The following is a 10,328-nucleotide window of genomic DNA, read 5'->3' on the forward strand; positions in this document are numbered from 1 at the left end:
TCCCCCCCGAAATGACCTCTGCTTATATCTCCGGTATCTGGCATTACGTTTTGACACGCATGGCCCAGCCCAACAAAGTGACATTTATGTCAGATCTGGCCCTCGTAACAAACGGGTTCGACACCTCTGCCCTAGGGTTTTCAAGACAAGAGACGTTCAGAGATGGTTTGCCATTGCCTGCCTCTGCGCAGCAACTCTGGTGTTCCTTGGTGGTCTCCCATCCAAACCAGGGCCAACCGTAGCCTCCAAGCGATTATGAGATTGGGCTAGCCCGGGTCAGCAGTGTAAATAAGTCTTCACCTCTCCGCATCCTTTCCAACACAGAAACAAATTAGATGACTTAATGCGTTGACATCTGGGGGGGGGAGACACCAACAGGTCATTAACTTAAATGAAAGAGTCTTAATATTATGTTTGATTGCAAAGAAAAAGATTGCCAGATGTTGCTCCATTATTGTAATGTAAGGTGTTTGTCAAGGTCAGTATGCCATGCTTTTTGGTACTTATAGTTTGTTTTGTCGGATAAGATAAGAATATTATAAATCAGAAACAAACTGCCTTGCGTGTGGCAAAATTTGTAGCAGCTATTCTCAAATCACACAACAACTTTTGCAGTAGCAACCTTTAAATTCTTCCACGTTTTCCCGTGGAAGGAGGTTTATTGTGGGATGAGGGTTTGCTGTTTATGACTCCGGTTGCAAAAACAGTAAAGACAATAAATAAAACAAATGTCAGACGTTATCTCAATACTATTGATGGCTGCTAAGAACTTAATAGCATTAAACCGGAAACTAAACAAAATCCCTACAATAGCCCAGTGGAGGACAAAAGTATGGGATATGATTGTCTCCGACAAAATTGCAATGCAGCTTATAACGCAGGATAACCCTAATATTAAAAACAATTTTTGGAAAAATATTTTGGGTTTTTTTTAATATATTGCAGCCTGTCAACCACGGACTTTTAATCTACCTCAAAAGTATATAGACTTTGCTTTCTACTAGTACAAGTTAGACTTTATATAAGTTATTTATGGTTAATGTTCAGCTTATCATGTTGTTAAAAAGTTTAGATATTTCTTTGTTTTGTAATTATATTTTAAACATTTAATTAAAAAGTTATTTGCAAAAAAAAAAGACAATAAATAATATCTTAGAAATTAAGCCCTTGTGACCTCCTGAGTTTATCTTGATAAGGTTTTCAAAACCAGTGAGGGGTCTCTCAATTCCCTTTTTGATTTCATGGTTATGAGTTAAATTTTGCAATTGTAAGTACTGATACCAAGGGGTAGTGTTGAGGTCTTTTTTGATGGTAAGTTTAGCTAAAATGATGCCATTTTTTTAAAGTCATCCAGGCGCTTTTGATTTTCCCCCCTTCCAAATCTTGAATGCTGGTAAATCTTTACCTGGAGAGAACCAGTTTTGATCGATAAAAGAAGATAAGGGAGATATATCAGGTGGTTTACTTTGTCATTTAGAATCCCAGATGTTTAGGGTGCTGTTCGAAAAAATATTTCATTGGACGGAAGGCGGTCTCTCCTTGCTAGTATTCCAAATTATGTCCTGAATAGAGTGAGGATCTATGAAACTTTTGTTTGTTTCTACTTGTAGGGATGTCAGCAAGCTGCCAATATTATGTTTTGTATTTCTGTATGTGCTTGTTTGCTTTCGCTTTTAACTGAAGAACCGTAGATGCGCATGTCTATGTAGCTCGCCGTAACAATTATATCTCCCAAGGCCACAGGTGGTTGCAAGTGCTTGTTAGTGCAAGGAAGCTCTCATGAAACGCCGTGAGAATAAGATAACATATGCTGCTTTGAAACGTTAGTTCTCAAGCCCAAAGGCGCGCGCGAGAAACCCCGCAATTGGGCCTCAGTAGTTTGATTGTACTATAACATGCTTGACCGTTTGAGTCCCCCCTCATTCTGAACAGTAATCCTGTTATGCACCTTAAGCTTCAGATAACGTAAACCTTTTCTACAAGCGTGTACTTCATTATGATGCTGTGAGGAGTCTGACAAGGGATTGTTTAAAAAAGAATGTTTTTTTAAAAAAACTTGATTTCCCCCCCACATACGATCTGAATTGGTACAGTCCAATAGGTCCCACCTGGGGTAAAACTAGATGCGTGTTTTTAAAGAGTTGGGTTCAGGTTTTGGGCTGTTAGAAAAATAAAACAGAACCCATTTGGGCCTGGAATGCCACTGCTGGGGGGGGGGAGACTCCTGCTATGGTTGCCAGCTCTGACTTGGGAAATTCCTGGAGCTCTGGGTGTGGTGCCTGCAGAGGACAGTGTTTGAGGTAGGGAGAGACTTCAGTGGGGTACAATGCCATAAAGTCCATCTTCCAAAGCACCCATTTCCGCCAGGGGGACTGATGTCTGTCGTCTGGAGATCAGCTGTGATTCCAGGAGATACCCAGAGCAGTGTTTCCTCCAGGGGTCATTTTGTAGAAAAAGAGGGGCAGGAGCTCATTAGCATAGCTTATTTGCATATGCCACACCCCTTGACATCACCGGAAGTGTGTCAGAAGGCAACACCCACCGCTCAGGCTCCACTGGACTGTTTTGGATTGCTAGCTATTGGGGGGGGGAACGTGCAGATCTGTCCTCGCAGAGGAGGGAGAGCTTGTACCTGAATAAAACTTGGTCTTAAAGGTGCCACTGGACTGTTTTGGGTTTGGGGGGCCGGAGGGGGGCTCTGCAACTTACTTGGCTGCTTCTTGCTCTGGCTGAGGGCTGCTGGGAGCAGGGGGCGGGGCTTCTTGCATGTGCCCACCCCCTGGGCTCTTTACTGCCGGAGATCCGCTCCTGTGCGCTCCTGCAGGAAATGACCCCTGGTTCCCTCACACATTTTTGTCTTAGCTCAGGAAGGATGGCTCCAGAGCAAACTAATTTATGCAGCAGCCAAATCGCTCGCTCACAACTTTAATGCCAGGAGCTCACAAAGTAGAATTTTTTCTCACAAGCTTAGAGGGAGCATTGCTCCAGAGCCCACCTGGAGGCTGGCAACCGTGGTTCCTACCTCCAGCTGTCCACCAGGCCATTTCCCCATCCCGAAATAGCATTGGACTTTAACTGGATTCTACATGTAAGTAATTTTAAAGAAATGTATCTCATACTTCCTTCCGAATCTCCAAGATATTCTTTTTTTAAAAAAACAAAAACCCAAAACCCAATTATAATGTAATAAAAGTTCAGTCTCCCTCTCTTTACAGCATATAAAAGAGCCATCTTTATTGCTCTCTTCTCAAGCACTAGCTGTTAGACTGAGAGCTGTAGGAAAACCAAGTGACCTTTATATTTTCAAAACTGGGAAATAATTTCAGGTGGTGTGAACTAAGCAAGTCAACAGGAGCCAGATTGGGCGCCTTTGCCTAATGGATGGAAGGTGTGTACAATTAGTTCACTCTTCCAAGTGTTTGAAGCCACACTCTTCCCCCCCCCCAAAAAAAAACATTTTAAAGAAAGATACATTGGTCTAGTTGAAGGGTTTTTTTCTCCTTTGTTCATAAAGAACTATAATTGTCGGGAGGTTACTCTGCAAGACAGCTGGCCAAAAATAAGAAAGAGACACTGAGAAACATAGGGTGAGAATTGCATTCTGGGACAAACAAGGAAGCCGCTTAGCTGGCAAAAAAAGATGGAACCCAAGATATCTCTAGCTGGCTTTACGCATCTACCGCCCTCTTCAGGAGCTGAGTTCGTGTTCATTTGCCACTCCACAAGTCCAACCAAATACCCTCTTATAAGGTCCAAGGTCAGTTCTTATTTCAGGTTCCAGAGATAAGCCTGGGAAAACCAGCCCCCCTCTCCACTCTTTCATCTTCCCACCTAATCTCCAAGCCAACCCCAACTTCAAAGGAGAAGAAGGTAAAAAGGGGATCCTTATGATTTTTTTTCATAGTGTGATGCGGTGCATAGACATCAGACGTGATGTGAGCATTATTATAAGGGTAGGTTTGGAGCAAAGTCATGAAAAAACTGAGAAGATGGTTTTTGGCTCCCTGTTGTTGCAGACGTGGGCGGTTGCAGACATGGCAGGAGGTTTGGGGCAGGGTCATGGGGGCACAAAGTCACATGTGCTGTTATATCACTTCTGGTTGCAACTGGAAGTGACATGGGGTAGCTCTAGGAATTGCCGGAAACTCTGTGGTAAAACTGGAGTTTCTAGTAATTCCTAGAACTACCTTCCATTATTTCTGGGTTATCAGTAGAAGTAACATAATAATGTATGCAACAGGACCTTTTTTGTTTTTTGTTTTGTTTTTTCTTTTTCTTTTTTCTTTCCTTTTTTCTCCTGGCAGTGGTGAGAGATCGAACCTGAGAGCAGGAAATTCCCTGCCCTGACTGGGGGACTGGCAAGCCTATTTGGGGGGGAGCCTTTATGTCCTTGAAATTTTTTTTGATGGGGATGGGTAGACACTGCTAGATCTTGCTTTTATAGGTGGCAACCAGCCGGATGAGGAGAGGGACGAGGGGAATCCGGCAAATACCCAGTAGTGATGCCACTACCATGCCAATGTGACATCTCTAGGATTCGCCAAAACTCTATTGTAAAACCATAGAGTTTTGGCTGAATCCTAGAGCATCACATTGGTGGCATGATTGCCACTTCGAGGTATTTGCTAGAAGTAACATCATGCGACTTTTCTGGTATTTTCCCCCCCACCAAATGGCAGCAGGCAGAGAAAATGGAGGCCGGGAAGTCTTCCATCCAGTGTTCCCTCTAAGCTGAGTCAGCGTGAGCTAGCTCACAGTTTTTTAGCCTCCAGCTCACACATTTTTGTCTTCGCTCGGGAAGGAGGGCTCCAGAGCAAACTAATTTATGCAGTAGCCAAATCCCTCGCTCACAACTTTAATGCCAGTAGCTCACAAAGTAGAATTTTTGCTCACAAGACTCCACAGCTTAGAGGGGAAATTGCTTCCATCTCCTTAGACTTTTGCCCAAACAAGCTTTGCTGATGTGTCAGAAGACAGCCTGAACAAATCCTGCTAGGGTTGCCAGGTCCCCTATGGCTACCAGCAGGGGATGGGGGTTTTAGGGTTGCCAGATCTAGGTTGGGAAGCTCCTGGAGATTTGAGGGTGGAGCCTGGGGTGGACAGGGACCTCAGTGGGGCACAATGCCACAGAGTCCACCCTCCAAAGCATCCATTTCCTCCAGGGGAACTGATCTCTGTAGTCTGGAGATGAGCTGTAATTCCAGGGAATCCCCATAGAGTTTCTGGGGATTCTAGAGCGACTCTTGTCACTTTCTGTATCATCTTCTGGTGAGTACAACAGGCTGTATTTTTTAAAAAAAATCTCCTATGATACTGTGCCTCCCCAGAACCGTCCCAGCATTTGCCAGCCACAGCCTCACAACCATACCAGACACTCCTCCTTCCTGTCCCTTCTTTTAGAGAGCTTAGATCAGCCACAGCATGTGCCGGTCCTTTTCAGTGAAGGCTCCACTTTTGCTGTGTAGTTTTATGAATAAATCCTGCTAGATTAGGGTTGCCAGCTCCGGGTTGGGAAATACCTGGTGATCTTGGGCGGTGGAGCCTGAGGAGGGCGGGGTTTGAAAAGGGGAGGGACTTCAATGGGGTAGAATATGGAGTCCACCTTCCAAAGCTGCCATTTCCTCCAGGGGAACTGAGCTCTGTCGCCTGGAGATGTAATAGCAGGTCTCCAGGTCCGACCTGAAGGTGGGCAACCTTCCTGCAAGATCTGGCTTTTCTTGGTTGGCAGCCAGCAGTTTTGTGGAAGTACTGTTGATTTTAAATGAATTTTACTGGCATTTATGTATATGTGTGCATACGGCATGGAAATCGGACTGAGCCCCAAGCAAAAGTCTATAAATACTTTTAGTAAATAATAAAGCAAGCCATGCAGTCTTCCCCATGTATCATTCTTAGCAGTCTCCTAGAGAGGATCGTCACCTTTCTCCTCACCACCCCCATACGTTTCTTTGCCATTAATGGCAGCAATTCAAGACATGGTTCTCTTTATACTGGGGGAAATGGCAACAGTTGGAGTTCTGCCTTTCATAATGGCTGTTTAACCAGGGAAAGGTGGCAAATCTCATTCTGGGATTATTAAGAGAGCCAGTTTGGTATAGTGGTTAGGAGCAAGGACTCTAATCTGGGAAAACTGGGTTTGATTCCTGACTCCTCCAGAGTCCTCTTAGGCTTTTGTGGGCCCCCAAATGGTGTCTGCAGCTCTCAGCTCTGGAGCCCACTTAAGGTTTTATGACCCACAAATGGTCATCATGAGTGTCAACTCTGTAGTTGGTTAGGCTTTTGCAAGCCCCCAAAGGGCGTCAGTCAGTGATCCTCAGCTCTGGAGTCCAGTTAGGCCTTTGTAAGCCTCAAATGGTGTTGGTGGCCCTCAGCTCTGGAGCCTAGTTAAGCCAGGGGTGTCAAATATGTAGCCTGTGGGCCAGATCAGGCCCCCAGAGGGCTTCTATCAGGCCGGCAGTGAAACTGGCTGCCTCCTGCTTCTTCTTCCAGTTCTGCTGCTGCTGCTGCGTCATAGCTTGCTTTGCCAGACTCTGTCAGTCACTCAGGAGAGATCGATAGGCAAGCTCCTGTTCCCTGCTCTGGCTGAGGCTCCTCCCCCTCCTCCTTTTCACTGTATCTCCAGGAGGAGGGAGGGAATGAGCCAGAGCTTGCTACCTGGCCCGGCTGTCTCAATCGCGCAGGAAAGAAAAGCAAGCCTTTCTTCCCCTCCATTGGCTGAGGCTCCTCCCCAGGGGTCATTTCGTAGAAAAAGAGGAGCAGGAGCACATTAGCGTAACTCATTAGCATAACTTATTTACATATGCCACACACCCTGACGTCACTGGAAGTGTGTCAGAAGGCAACACCCACCGCTCAGGCTCCACTGGATTATTTTGGATTGCTAGCTATTGGGGGGGGGGAGCATGCAGCTCTGTCCTCGCAGAGGAGGGAGAGCTTGTACCTGAATAAAACTTGGTCTTAAAGGTGCCACTGGACTGTTTTGGATTGGGGAGCTGGGGGGGGGGGCTCTGCAGCTTACCTGGCTGCTTCTTGCTCTGACTGAGGTCTGCTGGGAGCAGGAGGTGGGGCTTGTTGCATGTGCCCACCCACTGGGCTCTTTACTGCCGCAGCTCCGCTCCTGTGCGCTCCTGCAGGAAATTACCCCTGCTCCTCCCCAAAGGGAGTGAGGGAAGGAAGGAGGGAGTGCTTGCTTTGCTTGGCTGCCTCAATCGCACAGGAGAAATACAAACAGCCTTTAAGACCACCAAAGTTTTATCTCAGGTATGAGCTTTTGTATGCTTTGCTACAGTGTGTGTGTTTTGTTGGGCTTGTTATGCTGTGGCTCTCCTGGGTGCAACTGGGTCCCCTCCCCCTTTTCACTGTATTCATGCCCTCATGATCCAGTCTTTCTCAGTAGGAAAGTCATGTGAACTATTCATATGAGTAAGAAGAACAAGCCAGTGAGGTGGATTAGGTTGAGAGTGTGTGTCCAGACCAAGTTCACCCAGCACATTTCCTTTGGCGATTTTGAATTTAGACTTCCCAGCTAGTAGGCTAATACTGACCACTGAGGAAGATTATAGTTTTGTAGACAAGCACATAGCCCTCAGTCTGTGTCATGGTGCCTTCTCATGTTGTTGACCAGCACACAACGCAATTTATGTATAAAAGCTCACAAAGCCCAGCCATTTCATGTTTTCCCCTGGGTCCTAGGCTCAGAATTCTGAGCATGAGATTTCTATAGTGAATGTCAATAAATCAAAAGTAGGTTTGCAGCTTACAGATACACACTTGAACAGCATACTCAAGATTGCAACAGCACAGACATTTTGATGCAAGAATTCAGAGCAAGAGGTGTCAGTTATCAGACACTGTTAAATAAACAAAATATTGCAGGAGCGCTAATGTTTTAAGCATGTTTTTATTTTAAGTTTAAAAAAATCTTTAATTGTGTTTGTGTCCTTTATAAAGTTTATATCTCCGCTACCTGGCATTACATTTTATGACACACATGGCCCAGCCCAACAAGGTCTCATTTATGTCAGATCCAGCCGTAATAACAAATGAGTTCGACACCCCTGAGTTAAGCTTTTGTGAGTCCCAAAATTACATTGTTGGCCCTAAGCTCTGGAATCCACTTAGGCTTTTAGGAACCCCAAAATGGCATCAGCAGCCCTCAGCTCTGGAGTCCAGTTAGGCCTTTGCAAGGCCCAAAACAGTGTCCGTGGTACGTAGCTCTGGAATCCAGTTTGTGAGCCCCGAATAGCATCAGTGGTCCTCAGCTCTGTAGTCTAGTTAGGCCTTTTTGAGCCCTAAAATGGCATCAGTGGCCCCCTGCTCTAGAGTCCAATTAGGCTTTTCTGACCCTCAAAATGACGTCTGTGGCTCTCATGTATGGGCGCCGCTTAAAACGTTATGAACCCCAAATGGTCTTCATGGCTGTCAGCTTTGGAGTCTGCTTAGAGTTTTGCAGATCCCCCAAACGGTGTCTGTGGCCCTCAGCTCTGGAGCCTAGTTAGACCTTTGCCACTAAAAAATATTTGGCTCTGTAAGAAATTCCACAGTTGGGGCATTTACTTACTTAATTTCTACCCCTGCTTTGCGATCCACAAGGGCCCCACCAGAGCCGATTACATAAAGCAGCGGGCAAATGCACTCAGTCCCATTTAAAACCATTAAGGTATCCAATTAAAACCACCAATCAAAAAAACTATAGTAGCCAGCACCCTCAACGGCTTTATGAATTTTTAAAATGTGCTTTAAAGCCGAGAGGAAGAGAGAGGGAGTGAGGGGGAGGGAGGGGGCGCTTGGACAGAGAATTCCACAGTAGACAAGGCAGGAGTCCTGCCTCCCCCACCTTTTCTTCTATAGGGTTGCCAGGTCCCTCCTGGACACAGGCAGGGGATGGGGGGGTAGGGTTGCCAGCTCCAGGTTGGGAAACTCCTGGAGATTTGAGGGTGGAGCCTGGAGAGGACAGGGGCCTCAGTGGGGTGCACTGCCACAGAGTCCACTCCTCCCAGAGCCTCCATTTCCTCCAGACGAGCTGATCTCTGTAGTCTGGAGGTGAGCTGTAATTCCAGGGGATCCCCAGCCCCCACCTGGAGGCTGGCATCCCTGTGTGGCAGATTTCATTTGCAAAACCCTCTCACATCTCTGGTGCCAAACGGATGAAGGGAGACTCTAATGCAGCTCTTTCTGGCCATGGGGGACCGGCCACCCCTGCTCTGGCAATTGGACTGTGCCGTGCTTGAGACACAGGTCAGCGCCGCAACGTTCCCTCTAAGCTGTGGAGTCTTGTGAGCAAAAATTCTACTTTGTGAGCTGCTGGCATTAAAGCTGTGAGCGGGCGATTTGGCTACTGCATCAGTTAGTTTGCTCTGGAGCCATCCCTTCCTGAGCGAAGACAGAAATGTGTGAGCTGGAGGCTAAAAAACTGTGAGCTAGCTCACACTAACTCAGCTTAGAGGGAACACTGGCTCGGCTGTGACTTGACAGTACTTCACACTCACACACACACACAGCATTCTTACCAAGGCCAACTCTTCAACAATCTGAGTACTTTCTTTTTTCCCACCTCTGTGAAGAATATTAAATGCCTAGGGTTGTCAGCTCTGGGTTGGGGAAAGTAGGGTTGCCAGGTCCCCGGGGGGGGGGAAACCCCCACTCGATGGGTCCGTTCACTGCCGGCCCAGATCGGGCCACCGGGGGGAACCCCACCCCCAAAGTCCCGGGAGCACTCTATGGTTTCCCCTCGAATGATAGTGCCCCCCCCCCAATGTGCCTGATGCGATGACGTCACCTCTGGGTGACGTCATTGCGGGGCGCGCACAAAGCACGCACGCCAAAGAACTCCTGGGGAGGGCTGGGACTCCCCCTGCTGCAGCCAAGGTAGAACTTGGCAGCCCTATGGGACAGCCTGGAGATTTGGGGGGGGTAGAGCCTGAGGGGGGGTGGAGCCTAAGGGGGGGTGGGCTTTGAGGCACAATGCTATACAGTCCAACTTCCAAAGCAGCCATTTTCTCCAGGAGAACTGATCTCTGTCACCTGGTAGGGTTGCCAAGTTGAAAAATCTCCTTATCGGGGGACTCCCGGTCTGCAGCTGGAGCTGGATGACCATGGCTGGATGACCGTGGCCCCTCCCCCAGCGTGCCCATCATCATAACGTCACTTCCTGGTGACGCGCACGCCGGGGTGGGGTTCCTGGGGCCCGATCCTGCCTCCCGGGGGGACTTGACAAGCCTATCGCCTGGACATCAGTTGTAATCTCAGGAGATCTCCAGAGACCACCTGAAGGTTGGCAACCCTGGAGTGGTGATGTTTTACTGGGTGTCGTCTTTTTCCCTGCCCCA

This window comes from Gekko japonicus, unplaced genomic scaffold (genome assembly GCF_001447785.1).
Source record: "Gekko japonicus isolate JY-2015 unplaced genomic scaffold, Gekko_japonicus_V1.1 scaffold4256, whole genome shotgun sequence".
Taxonomy (NCBI): domain Eukaryota; kingdom Metazoa; phylum Chordata; class Lepidosauria; order Squamata; family Gekkonidae; genus Gekko; species Gekko japonicus.